Here is a 19626-nt window from a genome sequence, read left to right on the forward strand (position 1 = left end):
GGAACGCAGCACAAATAAAGACCTGAACATTGAACGTTTTCTGGAAACTTTACATTTGATTCAGAGATATTTGTATCATTTACTCCATCATTGTATTTCTGTTCCAACTATTTAAACCTGGTTGCTGTTTGTTCAGCAAGTTTGGATAATAAAGTTGTTTTTTTTTTTAAAGAGGTCACGTGGTTCCGGTTCCGTCCTCACAGTGGAGGTTTTGCAGACGATTGAAGATCTGCAGGACCAGAACCAGGACTAGGACTCGGAGATGGACCGGGACCAGGAGTCCAGCATCAGGACCAAAGCGGGATCTTCCTCTGGTCTGCAGGTCAGTTTCAGGTCCAGGTTCTGCAGGTTCTGCAGGTTCTGCAGGTTCTGCAGGTCAGAAACGTGTTTTAAACGTGTTTCTGTCTGAATGTGTGAATGTGGAGGAAACACGGACCAGCAGTTAAGGCTGATTTATGGTTCCGCGTCACACCAACGCAGAGCCTACGGCGTAGGGTACGCGGCGACGCACAACCTACGGTGTGCGTCGCCGCGTACCCTACGCCGTAGGCTTTAACGCAGAACCATAGATCAGTCTTTAGTGTTTTATTGTGATGTTGAAACACACAATCTAAAGTTAAAACACACAATCTAAAGTTAAAACACACAATCTAAAGTTAAAACACAGAATCTTCGTTCGTTCGTTTTTATTTATTTCGAACATGTATAGGCTACAGACCCGTCGCCAGACCTCAATCTTGGGGGGGGCATATCAATCTGCATGGGGGGGCACCACTGTTTTAAAATCGCTGCATTGGCTCCCCGTGCGCTTCAGGGTTGATTTTAAGGTTATTTTACTAGTTTTTAAGTGTGTTAATGGTCTTGGGCCTTCTTATTTGTCTGCACTACTTTTACCCTATCGACCCTCGCGGACCCTGAGGTCCTCCGGCCTTTTAACCATACCAAGAGTTAGAACCAGGACACACGGGGAGGCGGCATTCAGTTTTTATGGTCCCCGATTGTGGAACAGCCTCCCGGAGAACCTCAGGGCCGCAGAGACTGTTGATGTTTTTAAAAAGAGGCTCAAGACCCATCTATTTAATCAGGGCATTAATACATTTTATGTTTTATGAAAAGCACTTTGTGTTACATTTTTTGTATGAAAGGTGCTTTACAAATAAAGTTTTATTTTATTTTATTTTATTACTTCAGCCATATATTCGCGCAGCACTGATACACGTAACCATCACGTTGAACATAACCAACAGTAAATATGACCAGCTATATACCCTATATAGCATAATTCCTTGCAATTTTAAGCATAAAATCAAAGCAGTATCCACAAAACATTGAAGCAATATCCACAAAACACTTGACTATGCAACATAGATGTAACGCCAGAATCGTCTCTCAAACTGAAGAAGCATCACGGCGGGTGCATTTTAAAACAGTCAACAGAGGAATATGCATTTCCATTACGCACACGCGCGCGCACACATATACACACAGGCACACGCACTTTGATCCTACTTTAGTGGAGGCAGCGCTGTCCTCTTATTTGTCCATCCTGTGTCAGTACGGCGGGAGCCGGTGTTGTGCCAAAAAGTGATTGCCTGCCAGAATCTGATTTCTTCTGATTTCTGGCCGCGGGAGCGCGCACAGCAGCCCGCTGAACGATAGCGCTAAAACGTCAGATTTTCAGATTATGAAGCTCAAGAATGAGATCTAGTCATATTTAGGCAGAAACAACTTTTCATTAACTGTATTTGGCCTCCAATCAATTTTTGGCAGGTGAAAATGCCTATTTTGTGTTGTAATGGTCCTTTTAAAAGAGTTAAAAGCAATCCTGTGAGCTCTAGTGTTTATATTATGAAGCTCAAGAATGAGATCAAATCATATTTAGGTAGAAACAACCTTTCATTAACTGTATTTGGCCTTCAATCAATTTTTGGCTGGTAAAAAGACCCATTTTCAGGGGAAAAATCAGATTCTGGCAGGAAATCACTTTTTGGCACGACAGTCCATTTTCCATCTACGGGGGGGACCGGGGTGTTGGTCATTTTCTTCGCCAAGAACTCACGGGCCACAGGATATTCAGATTCAACCACATCAGCTCCAGCTAATTCCAGTAGAGGGGTTACATGGATGTATTATAAAACTGGATGGGACACTAAAAATGGCCGCCCATTCATTTCAATGCATTCTGCTCAGCCAGCGCATAAGCCGAAAAAATCTCTGACTTCCGGGTTTACTTCCGCGTTATGCGGCCCATAGAGCATGCTCAGTTGAGTCACCTCCCATGATGCTCTGGGGCCTCCCATCATGCCCCGGGGCAATGACGCGAGTATTAATATAATATGTATTAATATAATGTATAAATTAATGTATATTATTACATGTATAGCATTACATATATTATTAATGTATTAAAGGAGCTTGCGGCTGCTTTTAAGAAATGAGACTCTCTATCGCCACCCTTCCACGACGGCCGTTGGGGGTACTGCAGCCAACAGTGAAGCCGGCACGGGAGAACGGGGAGAACGTGCATGCAGCGTCATGTGACGTCACATCCGCAGGACAGCGCGGGAAAATCGGGACCGACTTGCATTACATTTTGCAAATAAAAAAAACAGCCTCAAGCTCCTTTAATATAATATAATTACATAATATATATTAATATAAACATCCGTGGAATGCACGGACACGGCTGTGACGTCAGCCGTGACGTCACGCCCAGAAAGAGACTTTTCTTTGACTTTTCTGGCCGTTATAAAACATTTTTGACGGATATAAAGTCCATGAGTTAAAAATATAGAATACAAAGATTAGTAATTGCCGGTGATTACAGCTGGAGGTGTCCTGTGAACAGTTTTAGAGGCTTCTCTTTTACTATTGCGGTCTATGGGAAAAAAGCTTTTTGGGCCGCATGGGATTTTTTGTTGCAGTACCGCGGCTGGCCACTGGAAAAAATCGGCGCGCCTTCTGACTGCCAGACCCGGGGGCTGAGGGGTTACCTTTGATGGGTCCAGGAAATTATCCTCGGCCTCTGGACCCAGAGCAGCCAGTGCGCATAAGCTCGCTGCTGCGGCGCAGGAGAGATGGATGCGCGTTTTGGAGAGCGCAGCAGCTGCGCTCTCCAAAACGCGCATCCATCTCTCCTTGCACAGCATCGATGACACTGTAACATAGCCTCTTGAACTCGGTCTTTTCGTCTATGTCACTCTGTGCTTGCCCAATGGTTTCTTCAACTGCAAATTCACGGAGGTTCTTGTTAACTGTGCGTCTTCTCTTGCTTGGAACCGGGGCCGGTCACTGGCACAGCCTCGCTGGCCGTGACTGGAGGAGCGCAGAGATCTCAGCGCAGCAAATTCATTTTCTGTGCGCAGTGTCTTCACAAGTCCATATCTTCACCAGCGAAAACTAGACCGCAGATTAATTCATTCATTCGAATTGCGCGGTAACGGTTATTGACGTAGGCTACGTCAAGTACAGTATAGTAATCTAACGTTTTGGCCGTCGCAGTGTAAATTTCCCAATCAAACATAAACACACCATTCTTATATTATATTTTTAATATTTTAGTGATGAAGAGAGCAACATTTTACCTAAACCTAAAATAATAAAATAAAGATTAAAAAAATGTTTGTTTGTTTTTTAGTGCCCCCAGTGGGGGGGCACAGCTGTTGCTATGGGCGGGCCCGGCCCCCTATGGCCCGCCCATAGCGACGGGTGTGCATTTACGCTTTATACTCTACACTAATTTGTATAAATAAATGTATATAATTTTTACAAAAATAACCTGTTTTACTTCCTGTTCCGGCGGCATGGAGTGAGCGCGTCTCTGTCGCTCCCTCTTCAAAAGACATTTAAATGGACTGATTTAAATCCTTAACACAATACAATGTTATAAATTGGACTCTCAAAAGACATTGTATCCTGAAGTGCAGAATGTCGGTGAGAGATCGGAATTTACGAAGCAACTCTGTCATGAACTTCTCAGCCACAGACCGCATAGAGCTCACCTCCATTATACGAGAGGTTATTCGAGAGGAGATTGGCATGGCGTTTGATTTAAAATTGCAGCCGATAAAGGAATCAATTGACTCTCTACAAGAAACAATGAAAGAAACATCGTCAAAGTTGCGAGAGGTGGAAAAAGCAGTGACAGATAATGACCAGCGGAGACTGATGTGGAGGAGAAATGTGCCAATATACTCTCAGAAAACCTCACACTGCGAGAGAAAATTCAACAAATTGAAGACCACAGCCGTAAATTTAATATCAGGATTACTGGGATCCCCAGCGAAGCTGAAGGAGGACAACCAACTGCTTTCGTGAACAACTTTCTGAGGGAAATGTTTGGTGCCGACAAACTTGGACAGCAGCCATGGGTGAATATTGCGCACCGCACCGGACCCCAATCAACCGGCTCAAGATGCATGATTGCGCGGCTGTTTAGCCTGGAAACTAAAAGAACTATTATTCGTTTGGCTGGTGAAGCAGCGGGGAATTTGAATTTCCAGGGGAAGAAAATACATATCTTCCTGGATTTTTCGGCTGACCTGTTGAAGAGGAGAGCAGCGTTCAAAGATGTCAAGAATCAGCTGAGAGCAGCGGGAGTGAAGCACGGTATCCTACATCCATGTAAGCTGATAATCACCCACCAAAAGACCACGGTGACATTCATGAATGCTAAAGAGGCAATGACTTATTATGAACAGGTAATCAAACCATCCCTCCGTGATGCACAAGTTTGACTTTTTTTTTTTTCCTTTCATCCTTCTCTCTCCCCCGCGGCGCGAGGGGGAGGAGGGGGGGTGATTGTCTGGAGGATCTAACGGAGTGGTTTGGACTAATGTGTTTATTTTGTTTAGTTTAATTCATAAAGGATAATACTTAAAGGACATAGTCAAATTTGAATATTAATATTAGTTATGTATTTGAAGGGGGGAGCTGACTGCACATCATGCAGCGCCTCTATTTATGGGTAGAGGGGGACATTAACGGGGAGCGTCTAATGGTGGGGAGGGTGGGGTTGGATTTATGGTGTGTTTTTTGTTTTATATGTTGTGCTCTTTTTTGTGATGCATCTCAGGTCTATACTTATTACGTTATCTGTTTGATATGCCAAATTATACTTTTTTAAGTTGGAATGTAAAAGGACTGGGGAATTCTGCGAAAAAGAGGAAAATTCTGTCATATTTAAAGGAAAATAAAATAAATATAGCTTATCTACAAGAGACTCACCTCTTACCATCGGCTCATGACCAGCTTAAATCTAGGTGGTTTGGGAAAGTGTACCACTCCTCTTTTACATCCAGTTCCAGAGGGGTGGCTATTTTGATTAGTAAGAATATACCTTTCTTTCCAGAGGAAATTAAAACTGACCCACATGGTCGATATATTTTTGTTAGAGGTTTTTTAGCTCAAGAAGAGGTCATATTGTTGAATTCATATAGTCCTAATCATGATGATCCTAAATTTATTAATGATCTCTATTTTTCATTGCTTCACTATGATATTCCAGTATTTTGGGGAGGTGATTTTAATTGTGTACTGGATGGAAATCTGGATAGATCTTCCCAGAGTAAATATACACTACCCAATATGTCAATTGCCTTGACAAATAATACAAGAGATTTAGGAATTTGTGAAGTATGGAGAACCCTTCACTCAGAGGAGATAGCTTTCTCCTTTTATTCTCATGTACATAAATCCTATTCAAGGATAGATTTTTTCTTTATTCCAGTTAATTATATGTCAAAAATTAAAAACTGCTTCTACCATGCTCGGATTCTTTCAGATCACTCTGCATTGAGTTTTGAAATAGAATTTGGGAAAATATTGTCAAATCCCAAACCTTGGAGATTTAATATTATGTTGCTCTCAAAAGACGATTTTACAACTTATATGAAGGCTCATTTAGAAACCTTTATTGAGGTGCACCAAAATAGTGTAGTATGCCCATTAATAATATGGGATACATTGAAGGCTTATATTAGAGGGTGCGTAATTGCCTTTTCTTCATCCCTAAAAAAAAATAAAACAAGTGAGTTGAAACGCATTGAACAAGATATGATTAATGTGGAGAGGCAACATTGTTTAACTAATGATCCAAATTTATTATTGCAATTAGATGATCTTAAATTGAAATATGATTCTATTAATACATATGCTAGTGAATTGGTTTTGATAAAATCAAAATTATCTTATTTAGAACAAGGGGAGATGGCTGGCAAATTATTAGCTAGACAGATAAAAAAGGAATCAGAAGATAGAACAATTCTTAAAATTAGAAAACAAGATGGATGCATTACAATGGACCCACTTCAGATTAATGATACTTTCAAGTCATATTACACAGAACTATATACCTCTACTTTACAATATGACCCGGATGAGTGTAAATCCTTTTTAGACAATATCTCCCTACCTACTTTAACACATGATGATGGATTAAGTTTAGAAAAAGATATATCCTCAGAAGAACTTGTGTCTGTTATGGCAACACTTCAAAATGGTAAAGCACCAGGTTTAGATGGCCTGCCAATTGAGTTTTATAGACATTTTTCTAATTATTTATTACCTCTTTTTATTGCTATGATCAATGCTTGTTTTAGGAAAAGTTGTCTTCCTCAGTCTTTATGTTTTGCATCTATAACCCTCCTCCATAAGAAAGATAAAGATCCTCTCCTATGTGCCTCTTATAGGCCAATTTCAGTTCTCAATGCAGATTATAAAATCATTGCTAAAGTTCTTGCAGTACGGCTTGAAAAAGTCTTACCTAGTTTTATTCATCTAGATCAAACTGGGTTTGTTCGCGGTCGTACCTCTACTGACAATCTACGTAGGTACTTTAATATTCTTTATCATACTAATGAATTAAATTCACAGAATGTTATTCTCTCTGTCGATGCTGAAAAAGCATTTGATAGAGTTGAATGGAAATATCTTATGTTTGTCCTTAGACGATTTAATTTTGGTCCTAAGTTTTGTCATTGGGTATCAACTCTTTATAGTTCTCCTATGGCTGTTGTAAAAACAAACACCAACTATTCTAAACCTTTTGTATTAGAGGCACGAGGCAAGGCTGCCCGATGTCTCCGGCATTGTTCGCCATTGTTATTGAGCCGTTAGCTGCAATGATTAGATCTCATGATTGTATTAAAGGTATTAATATAGGGAAGGAAGAACATCTTATATCTTTGTATGCTGATGATATCTTGTTGTATATTCATGATCCCTTATATTCATTACCATTTATTTTAGCATTATTTGGAAAATTTGGGAAGTTATCAGGTTTTAAAGTTAATTGGGACAAAACAGAGATAATGCCAATTTCCAATTTCGACTATACCTTATTGAAGAGTCAATATAACTGGAAATGGTCAATTAAATGTATTAAGTATTTGGGTATGTTTATACCTAGAAAACTGGATGATACCTTTTAATTTGAATTATCTTCCATTAGTTAATAAAATAACAGAAGAATTCAAGCGGATGGGACATCTTCCTATTTCTCTTGTGGGAAGGGTTAACATAGTTAAAATGTCTGTTTTGCCCAAGTTTTTATATTTATTTCAAAATCTTCCAATTAATCCACCACAATCTTTCTTTAAAAAAAATACAAAGTTTAGTTTCTTCTTTTATATGGAATAATAAAACCCCACGTGTTCGGATGTCAGTGTTAAATTTACCATATGAATCTGGTGGCCTGAAACTTCCCAATTTTTACTATTATTTTTTGTCATCTCAACTTACTCAATTTAAACAATGGTTTTTAAATAATTCATGCTCATGGAAAAGAATAGAATCCTTGGATACCTTTCCGTACAGCTTGGAACATTTACCATATATTAAGTTTAAAGATGTGAATAAAATAATTAAGAATCCTGTTATATTAAATAGTCTTAATATCTGGAAATTATCTCATAAACAGTTAGGTTATAAGATTGCCCTTTCTCCCTTTTCCCCAATTTGGAAGAATCCAAGTATTGCATGCTGTAAGGATGACACCTTTAAATTTTGGTATGATAAAGGTATCCAGGAATCCTGTCATTTGTTTGAAAATCTTTCATTTGCTCAACTACAACGGAAATATGGATTGCCTTCTTCACACTTATATCGTTTTTTTCAAATAAGACACGTAGTAAATAAGGAAAATGGTTCTCTTCAAGAACCCACACCATCAAAAATTGATATTATATTAAACAATAAGGAACAGAACAATGAAAAAAGTATATCTAAGATCTATAATATTTTTGTTGACTGTTCTGTTATAAATACAGACAATTTAAGATGTAAGTGGGAACAAGATCTCCATATTGATTTACAGAAAGAGGATTGGTCTTACATTTGTAGGCAAGTTCATAAATGTTCTTACAATTTAAGGCATAAACTAGCTATTTTTAAGATGATACACAGGATTTATTTTACACCAGAGAAATTGCATAAAATGAACAGTGAGATGTCATTTCTATGCTGGCGTTGCAAGAAACAAAAAGGAACTTTTTTTTCATATGTTTTGGTCATGTGATGCACTTTCCTTTTTTTGGAATTCTGTTACCAAGCTGATATCTCAATGTTTACGTGTAGTTGTCTCTTTGTCACCTCGTTTATGTCTTTTGGGAACTAGTATGTCAGACAAGTGGAACAAATATCAATGCAAATATATAGATCTTGCTATGTTGGCAGCCAGGAAATGTATAACCTTAAATTGGAAACAATCTAAACCCCCAGTATTAGCCCATTGTTGGAACGAACTCTCAAGCTACCTTACACTTGACAATATTTACTACAAGAGCAAAGGCAAATCCTCAGACTTTTTAAAAATATGGCAATCTCATACAGAATTTGATTTTAAGAAATCCGTAGGTAATTGTAAGGCATAGTGACAATGATAAGACCTGAGTGCAATGGTTTGTATTGTTTTGTTGTCGTGTTTGTTTTAAGTGGGGTTTTCCCACCGTTTGTCTGTTTTGTTTTGTTAGGTATTTTTTTGGTTTTGTTTTCATTGTGTTTTGAGGGTATATATTTGGGTATCATTTTTGTTCTTTAATGGACCAGCCCCAACTTAGGATAAGAAAGTAATGACATTTTGATAAGTCCCCTTCATCAAGAAGTAGGTAGGAATATTATTTAACTATTTAATTATTATTTCAGTCATTGATAGAACAGATAGGGTAGGACTATCTGGTATTCTCAATTAGTGCATTGAGTAGAATTTTTGGTTAGTATATTTGGCATGATTATAGCACTATGAAATATGTTTTGGTATGTATGGACTTTGACTTTTTTTTTAAATTTTTTTTAATTTTTGGAAATTGAGTTATGGGGGTTTGTGTTCTATGTATCTAAGGTATACCCCTCTTTTTGTGTCTGAAAATATAAAAAAAAAAAAACCTGTTTAATACCAAATCAAATGTAAGCTCTATCATAAATATAATATAACTATGATATAAATATAATGCGTATATCTATACAAACATACAAAGACAGCATGACTAAATAGCAAAACACACACAATCTAAAGTGAAAACACTAAATCTAAATCTAAAGTCCCACCAACTGGTGAGTCTTCAGTTCTGGAAACATGTGGTTGGTTCTACAACCGAGTAGCAGCAACATCTCCAGAGGGGTTTGTTGGAGCTCCGATCCTGGGTAGTTCTGCTGTTTGTGCTGAATAAGAACAAGGGACTCAGGGCCCGATTTACTAAAGGTTTGCATGCGTAAAAACCTGTGCAAACTTGACATCACCCGCAAACCAATGTGCGAGCTGATCTACTAACAGCGTGCAAAGACGACTACGTCTCTGAAATGCGCAAAATTGCACACGCAATTCAGTTAGTACTTTTGCCCTGATGAATAATCAATATGGGGCGTACCCGGCAGAAATCCTAAATACTGGGAGGGGAAGATGCAAATTGTTCCACGCGCAATGAGATTTACCAAGCCTGAAAGTAATTGCGCGTATTGTGATTGCGTCTGTATTTAATACGTTCGAAAGGAAGGTGCTAATCTGCTGCTGCCGTTATTGTGGCAAGGAGGCGACATCCAAAATCAAAGAATACGCAGAGAGAGAGTCTTTATTCTGCTGCATGCTATTTTAAAAATGGTTGCACAAGTTTTATTAAAGGCCACTTTTTCTTTAGTTCTTCGCCTTATATCTTGCCACCTTCTCTTAATGTGCCCCCCTCCACTCGCCCACAAGCAGGCCAAGCCTTTGTGCCAAACTTCGTATTTTATTGATTACTTATCTTATTGAACGTGAAATCATCCTTCGTAAATTACATTTAATTAAAACCCGTGCTTATTAATCACAAAACACAGGTTAAACATCATGACCAAATCCGCTCCGACCCGCTGTGTCAGGATCAGCGCAGAGACTGCAGCTTCGCCTGAATTATGGTTCTGCGTTAAATCGACGGCGTAGCCGACGCGTAGGGTCGCGGTGCGGTGTGCGTCGCCGCGTAGCCTACGCCGTCGGTTCTGCGTTGGTGTGACGCGGAACCATAAATCAGCCTTTAGTGTGCGCTCAGTGAGCTGTTCTGAACACTTCTCTTCTCTCGGCCATATGATGGTCTCGTCTGTCACACATTTACTGTCAGTGTTTGCTATATAATATATAATATTTGCAATATACTGTGGACATCTGAATAAAAACTTAACTCATAAATAGATGAATCAAAGCGCTCTCCAGCTCTGTGTCTGATGTCTTTTTCTCCTCAGATCATGCCGAGCACCGCGGGGTCACGTAAACCCGACCAATTCAATATTAAAATCAAATTCAGTCCTGTGGCCCGTTTTTCTATTTTGTATTTTTGATCTGTGCCTAAAATTGAAATATGAAAAACCAGACGTTTTTCCGTTTTTTGTGTTACCAACTGCATTTATTCTTGCAGGTTTTCTCCGATATTGCGTTTCTTTTGGTAATGTTTAAATTTCTTTGTAGTTCATGAATGTGTTTATTTGCCTCTTCCACTAATATCTCTAACTCCAACTCGTTAAATTTCATTTTGCGCTTGTGACTTGTGACTGTGCATTCCATCCAGACTCTCCATGGCGCAGAGTTTGCGCTCGCAAACCTTAAGACACGCAACACCTCATTTAAATACTGCTGTTTGCACCTGTTATCAATTGCGCACGCAATCTTAGTTGATCACCCGCAAACCACACGCAAACAGCACGCGCAAACTTTTTCAGTGCACACGCAATTTAGTACTCTTTATTTAGGATCTTAGTAAATCAGGCCCATAATCTAAAGTCTCCACCAACTCGTGAGTGTCTGCAGTTCTGGAAACATCTGGTTGGTTCTACAACCGAGTAGCAGCAACATCTCCAGAGCAGCGGGGTTTGTTGGAGCTCCTATCCCGGGAGGGAGACGCCGCCGGCGGGTTAAAGTTGGAGGGAGACGCCATTATGAGCAGAAAATCCGCCGTAAAAGCCGCGTTTTAAACGAGTGGCGTAAAAACCAGCGTTTTCTGCTGTCCATGAACGCCGCTGAAAGTATGGCAAGCCACAAGGGCCAAAAACCGGGCTTGAATGAATGCACTGCCGAACAAAAGCATAGACATATAAACGTAGACGCCCCATGGAGCTGCTGCGATACGTCAACGTCGCCGCCATATTGGATGTGGCAAGACTGAGCTGTAAACTAATACAAGTAAATGGACTTATTTTCATAAAGCGCCTATCTACAAAGAAATGTACGTTTTATGTCTCATTTATTCATTCACAGACGCAATAATATACTTGGGAAACAGTTAGGCACCAAATATAATATATTTAATTTTCTTAGATGGCAAAAATAAGAACTTTATTGATCCCACATAGGAGTAATTCATGTTGTATCATCTATAGAGAACAAGGTAATTTCAAAAAACAATATATATCCCCCCTCAAAAAAATAATAAAAATAGTGAAACATATTTTCTCATCAACAAAACAAATTTTAAAATGACAAAATAACATATTTGAACCATTTTTCAGACAATAAAATAACATTTGTATCATTTTTCAGACAATAAAATAACTGAAAAAATCTTAAAAATGATTCAAATATGTTATTTTGTTACTAGAAAAATTTTATTAGTTAGTTTATGTAGTTAGTTAGTTTATGTAAAATATACTTTGTTGATGAGAAAATATGTTTCTCTATTTTTCTTATTTTTATGAGGGGATATATATATATATATATATATATATATATATATATATATATATATATATATATATATATATATATATATATATATATACCGTATTTTCGCGACCATAAGGCGCACATTTTTTTTTTTTTATACATGTCCCGGGCGCCTTTTGAAACGGTGCGCCTTGTCTATTACCTGAATTACGGTAATGTAAGGCCGGCCACCATGAGAACGGTAAAGGGAGAAGGGGGCGTGTGAAGCCCCCGTGAGTTGCGACGTGAATGAGACCATCCACTGAGCTGTTTAATGCGAAACAGATGATGAAAACTTTTAAGGATTTGCTTGATGTGTAAAGTGAAATAAAATACAATCAAACTAAGTTTTGCTCCACTCTATTTAAATAAGCACACTTGTGTGTGTGTGTTCTGCAGCGCGCGTGTGTTTTGCATGTCAGAACCGAGGATGCACCTGCCGTGGGTTTGCGGGGTCCGATCGCCGGTTCCCCGGGGCAGATCCGGCTGAAATGCCGGTGCTCTTTCCCCGGGAGCCCCTACTACAAGTCCATGTGGGCTCCTCCGGTCCCGGCCGGTCAGAACCGGTGACTTTCCCCGGTTAAATTCAATTCAATTCAATTTTATTTATATAGCGTCTAATACAACAGAGTTGTCTCTAGACGTTTTACAGGGACCCATACCCAGAACATGACCCCCGAGCAGTTATTACATAAACAATGGCAGGTAAAAACTCCCCTAGTGGGAGAAAAACCTTAAGCCAAACAGTGGCAAGGAAAAACTCCCCTTTAGGAGGGAAGAAACCTTGAGCAGGACCAGGCTCATAAGGGGGGACCCTCCTGCCGAGGGCCAGACTGGTGGGTCAGGGACGGCAACAGCACAGCAGGCAGGTGGAAGCAGCAACGGGATGACCAGGGGTGGGGACCGCAGGCCAGCACGCAGCTCCCGAAGCTCCGGCCCAATCAGCAAGTCCCAGGTTGGGGTGCAGGGTCAGGGAAAGACTTGTGCTCCGTAATGCAAGCTACAAGCCACCCACGACCACCTGCAGGACAAAAGAGAGAAAAGGGAGGAGAAGGGGGGCCAGCAACGGGATGACCAGGGGTGGGGACCGCAGGCCAGCATGCAGCTCCCGAAGCTCCGGCCCAATCAGCAAGTCCCAGTTTGGGGTGCAGGGTCAGGGAAAGACTTGTGCTCCGTAATGCAAGCTACAAGCCACCCACGACCACCTGCAGGTTCCGGTGTCCGGCAAAGGATGCTGCAACATGGACAAAAGAGAGAAAAGGGAGGAGAAGGGGGGGCCAGCACAAGAAACTACAGGAGCGACTCTGACACACTAAAGTTTACACTACCTAGAGATTTACCAACACCAGCTAGAGGTTTACTAAACACTAACTATAGGCTTTACTAAACAGAAAGGTTTTAAGTTTAGTTTTAAAGGTGGAGGTGGTGTCAGCCTCCTTAACCCAGATTGGAAGTTGGTTCCATAGTAGTGGTGCCTGATAGCGGAACGCCCGCCCTCCAAATCTACATTTAGATACTCTAGGAACTACGAGTAAACCTGCACTCTGAGAACGGAGAGCTCTGACAGGAACATAAGGCACTATCAGGTCTTGCAAATAATGCGGAGCTAAGCCGTTTTGGGCTTTATACGCAAGTAATAAAATTTTAAATAGGATTCTGAATTTTACGGGTAACCAATGGAGCGATGCTAACACTGGAGAGACGTGGTCTCTCCTGCTGATTCCTGTCAGCACTCGTGCTGCTGCATTCTGGATCAGCTGGAGCCTATTCAGCAAATTACTTGGACATCCTGCTAACAACACATTACAGTAATCTAGTCTAGAAGATACAAACGCATGAACTAGTTTTTCTGCATCACTCTGCGAGAGGATTTTCCTAATCTTTGCAATATTACGGAGATGGAAAAACGCTATTTTACAAACCTGATTAACATATGGTTTAAACGACAAATCCTGATCGAAAACAACACCAAGGTTTCTCACAGTTGCACTGGAAGCCATCGCAACACCATCTAATCCCATCCTAAGATGCTCTGGACCAAGAATGATAACCTCTGTTTTATCTGAATTTAGAAGCAAGAAATTTCTGGACATCCAGTCCTTGATGTCCCTAAGACATGCCTGAAGTTTAACTAACGGTTCTGTTTCATCCGGCTTCATAGACAAGTAGAGCTGCGTATCATCAGCATAACAATGAAAGTGTATGCCGTGATTCTGGATTATACTTCCCAATGGCTGCATGTATAAACTGAACAAGATTGGCCCTAGCACTGAACCCTGCGGAACACCATAACAGACCCTTGACTGTTCTGAAGAAACCTCATGTACATGAACAAACTGGAACCTGTCAGATAGGTATGATTTAAACCAACGTAGAGCTGTCCCTTTAATCCCAACAACATGCTCTAACCTGTGCAGTAAAATGCCATGATCTATAGTGTCAAAAGCAGCACTGAGGTCCAGTAGAACCAGTATGGAAACTAATCCCTTATCTGAGGCCATAAGGAGGTCATTCGTGACTCGAATTAGTGCTGTCTCTGTGCTATGATGCATTCTGAACCCTGACTGAAAGACTTCAAACAGATCATTTCTATACAAATAGTCACATAACTGGCTTGAAACTGCCTTTTCCAGAATTTTAGATACAAATGGAAGGTTGGAAATTGGTCTATAATTAGCTAAGGTGTCTGGGTCAAGAGAAGGTCTTTTAAGTAAAGGTTTAATTACTGCGACTTTGAAAACCTGTGGTACATATCCTAAACTTAGGGATAGGTTAAGGATATCTTCAACTCCCACCTCCGAGAGAGCTTCTCTTGGATCCCGGGGGAGGCGGAGGACATCGAGTCCGAGCAGACCATGTTCTCTGCCTCCATTGTCGACGTGGCGGCTCAAAGTTGTGGTCGCAAGGTCTCCGGTGTCGTGGCGGCAATGCTAGAACCCGGTGGTGGACACCGGAAGTACAGGATGCCGTCAGACTGAAGAAGTTAGCCTGTGGGACTCCTGACGCAGTAGATGGGTACCGGCCGGCCAAGCGAGCCGCGGCTCGGGCGGTCCTGGAGGCAAAAACCCGGGTCTGGGAGGAATTCGGGGAGGCCATGGAGGAAGACTTTCGGTCGGCCTCGAGGAAATTCTGGCGGACCGTTCGGCGCCTCAGAAGGGGGAAGCAGTACTCTGCCGGCACTGTTTATGGTGTGGGTGGGGAGCTGTTGACCTCGACTGGGGATATCGTCGGACGGTGGAAGGAATACTTCGAGGATCTCCTCAACCCGACTGACATGCCTTCTTCAGTGGATTCATCCATCACCCAAGCCGAGGTCACTGAGGTAGTTTGTAAGCTCCTCGGTGGCAGGGTATCGGGGGTGGATGAGATTCGCCCTGAGTACCTCAAGTCTCTGGATGTCGTAGGGCTGTCTTGGTTGACACGCCTCTGCGACATCGCATGGAGGAAGGGGACAGTACCACTGGAGTGGCAAACAGGGGTGGTGGTCCCTCTTTTTAAAAAGGGGGACCGGAGAGTGTGTTCCAACTATAGGGGGATCACACTTCTCAGCATCCCCGGGAAAGTGTACGCCAGGTTACTGGAGAGGAGAATACGGCCGATAGTTGAACCTCGGATTCAGGAGGAACAATGCGGTTTTCGTCCCGGTCGCGGAACACTGGACCAGCTCTACACCCTCCGCAGGGTGCTCGAGGGTTCATGGGAATTTGCCCAACCAGTCTACATGTGCTTTGTGGATCTGGGGAAGGCATTTGACCGTGTCCCTCGTGCCATTCTGTGGGGGGTGCTCGGTGAGTATGGAGTCCGGGCCCGCATTCTGGTTCGCATTGCCGGCAGTTAATCAGACTTGTTCCCGGTGCATGTTGGACTCCGGCAGGGCTGCCCTTTATCACCGGTCCTGTTCATAATTTTTATGGACAAGATTTCTAGGCGCAGCCAGGGGCCGGAGGGGATCCGGTTTGGGAACCACAGGATTTCATCTCTGCTTTTTGCGGATGACGTTGTCCTATTGGCTTCATCGGACCGGGACCTTCAGCATGTGCTGGGGCGGTTTGAGGCCGAGTGCGACGCGGCAGGGATGAGAATCAGCACTTTCAAAACTGAGGCCATGGTCCTCTACCGGGAAAGGGTGGCGTGCCTTCTCCGGGTGGGTGGAGAAGTCCTGCCTCAGTTGGAGGAGTTCAAGTATCTCGGGGTCTTGTTCACGAGTGAGGGAATGATGGAGCGTGAGATTGACAGACAGATCGGTGCAGCGTCCGCAGTTATGCGGCCGATATACCGGACCATCGTGGTGAAGAAGGAGCTGAGTCGAAAGGCGAAGCTCTCGATTTACCAGTCAATCTACGCACCTACCCTCACCTATGGTCATGAACTTTGGGTAGTGACCGAAAGGACGAAATCGCGGATACCAGCGGCCGAGATGAGTTTCCTCCGCAGGGTGGCTGGACGCTCCCTTAGAGATAAGGTGAGGAGTTCGGTCCCCCCCCTCCTTCACATTGAGTTGAGTCAGCTGAGGTGGCTTGGGCATCTGTACCGGATGCCTCCTGGACGCCTCCCTAGGGAGGTGTTCCAGGCATGTCCCACCGGGAGGAGACCCCGGGGAAGACCCAGGACACGCTGGAGAGACTATGTCTCTCTGCTGGGAACGCCTCGGACTCCCCTCGGAGGAGCTGGAGGAAGTGTCTGGGGTGAGGGAAGTCTGGGCATCTCTGCTGAGGCTGCTGCCCCCGCGACCCGGGAACGGATAAGCGGCGAACGATGGATGGATGGATGGATGGATGGATGGATGGATGGATGGATGGATGGATGGATGGATGGATGGATGGATGGATGGATGGATGGATGGATGGATGGATGGAGATTACACATGTCTGTCTGAGACATAATGTCCTTGGGGTGTCACGTAACCCTGCATTTTATCACTATCTTTGTTTTCAGATTATGAGCATCCTATGCCTCAGCAGGAAGCAGGGCCAGACTATACCCAGTAAATCTACCAAATAAGTTTCTCTTCTGTGCTCACGGAACAGCTGCTTCTGTCCTGTATGATCAACATGACTAATCTGAAGTGGTTACATAGGGGTCATTGGTAAATTTCCATCATACTTTACAAATAATAATGATGATATTAATCCTCAATATGTAGGGGTGTAACGGTACACAAAAATCTCGGTTCGGTACGTACCTCGGTTTGGAGGTCACGGTTCGGTTCATTTTCGGTACAGTAAGAAAACAAAATGCAAAATATAAACGTGCTAGTTGTTTATTACACACACACAAAATAACATTGGCTCTACGTGTGCCGGCGCTAGGACCCCGCGGACGCATTGTGTGTCGTCGGGCTGTGTTTTCCTTCATGCTTCATGCAGAAACATTTCTCTATATAATGTTGTCTGTCGCCTGTTATATTTTTTCCTTTTTTGGCCGGCGCCATAGTTGGCTGGCTACAAACTATACATCCCATAATGTCTAATAATATGCCCGCGCTCAGCAGCGGTACTTGCATCGTTAAGGCTGATTTATGGTTCCGCGTTAAACCAACGCAGATCCTACGGCGTAGGGTACGCGGCGAGCGGCTGTAGGGTGCACGTTGCCGCGTACCCTACGCCGTAGCCTACGGCGTAGGGTACGCGTCGATTTAACGCCGAACCATAATTCAGGCTTTTCTAGGCAACGAAGCAGGTTGACTCCCGTTGCAGAACAGCTGCAGAGCCGCTCATGAACGTAAATGATCATTGTTTTTTTTTTTTTAGGCCTGGCGGGGGGTCTCGATGGTAGGGGAAACACTGGACTTGTCACAATTATGTGCTTAGCTCTTTAGTTCTTCATTAGTTGGTGCTTTTTTCTTTAATCTTAATACTTTCTCGGTGTGAGCGCAACTGCATGTGCAGCTGCAGCAGCGCTCTGCTCCACAACGTGCGGTCCTCTACTTAATATGTACCGAAACTCGTTCGGTACGCCTCCGTCCCGAACCGAACACGCTATACCGAACGGTTCAATATAAATACATGTACCGTTACACCCCTATCAATATGGCATTAGACATTCATTTCACTATTCAAAGGCCACCTACTACTATTAATGTACCAAGTAAAAAAAAAAGCCATTACCATTTATAATTCTTCTTAAATTGGTAAATATCCCACTTTTAATGCTGGAATCTATGTTGTCACCTGCCCTTTTTACACTGAACTAACACAGGGTGGTGGGTCGGGGGAGGGATTCATTAATGACAAGACAGTGATGTCTGCAAGGTTCTCATCCACAAAGTCATAAATCAGCATATTGCAGGGCTGTCAACTGCAACTGCCTACTAAAATGACAGACCTTTGTATAACATGACACTCGGGTCACAACTTAACAAACACATAAAGAAGTTATTTGCGTTACAAACACAACAGCAGGAGTGGCAAAGGAGCCTGCTGGTGATATTTGTGCAACATGATTTGGGGCAAAGTCGCTATGTAAATCCCGTTACTCAGCATTGATCTGCCACCTGCTCCATCTCCTGCATCAGTCAACTCTTCTGATGGTGGTGAAGCCAGCAAGACCAACCAAACAGACAGTGGGCTGTCACGTTAGGTAGGACCCCTCGATAATTCCTCCCGAGTCCTTTTCCCTCCCCATAACTCCTCCTCAATTGCAACATACAGATTATTAAATTTGGCTTATATGGGTTGTTTCGATGTATAGGAAATAAAAATACTCAATAAAATGGCAGTATCCTATGCAAAAATGTTAAAATATGCTTAGATGGACTTGTTCTATGGTAAGTCAAAAAGGGTTAAACAAACATTAATCATCCATTGATAATAATGGGGTTGTATCTAAAAACGCTGACCATGGGGTGTTTTTTTCCTTGTCCTGTTGGTGGAATCTTGAAATTCCAAAGTTTCTGGCAAACTTCACCCCAAAAGGTTCCTCATGACTTCCTTCAGTGGTTTTTTTTAGGCTTGGCAGTGACGGTCAAAAGTTTGAAGAAATAGTTATAGACTTTACAAGTCTAGAGAACAAATATTACTTTTAAACAAAAACATTAAACTGGTCAACAATAAATCTATATGAGGACAGGAAGCTGTATAACTGCACTGCAATTTTCAACTGGCCAGCAAGAATTCGCTTTGCGATTTGTATGGATGAAGAGGTCCCACACTGGCAAAAGTGTGGGACTGGCAAAAGTGGTCCTAAAGGAGAAGCAAAACGTGCTCAGTAAGATACTTTATATTGCAGGCACCATAGAAATGTTTGCATGTAAATTATTAGATCATGATCAAATGAAAAGCACAATAGTACTTAAATATTGAAGTTGTGTATGTTACCCCTCGGAGCCACCCAAACACATGCCGCTCCTTGATAAAATGAGGACTTAAGAAGAGCAGAGGAGTTTGTGCTGCTCATACAAAAGCATTACACCTTTACACTGGCAGTCTCCAGTGACAAAAGTGCGACCTATGGTGAGATTTTACCCA

The 19626-nt window shown here is 42.3% G+C and overlaps 1 protein-coding gene across 1 annotated transcript in view; it reads left to right on the forward strand.

Moving 5' to 3' along the window:
- LOC133442055 (zinc finger protein 664-like) overlaps positions 1-19626 on the forward strand; it is a 214491-nt gene that overhangs the window by 190618 nt on the left and 4247 nt on the right. The window lies entirely within an intron of this gene.

Source organism: Cololabis saira, chromosome 4, assembly GCF_033807715.1.
Source record: "Cololabis saira isolate AMF1-May2022 chromosome 4, fColSai1.1, whole genome shotgun sequence".
Taxonomy (NCBI): domain Eukaryota; kingdom Metazoa; phylum Chordata; class Actinopteri; order Beloniformes; family Belonidae; genus Cololabis; species Cololabis saira.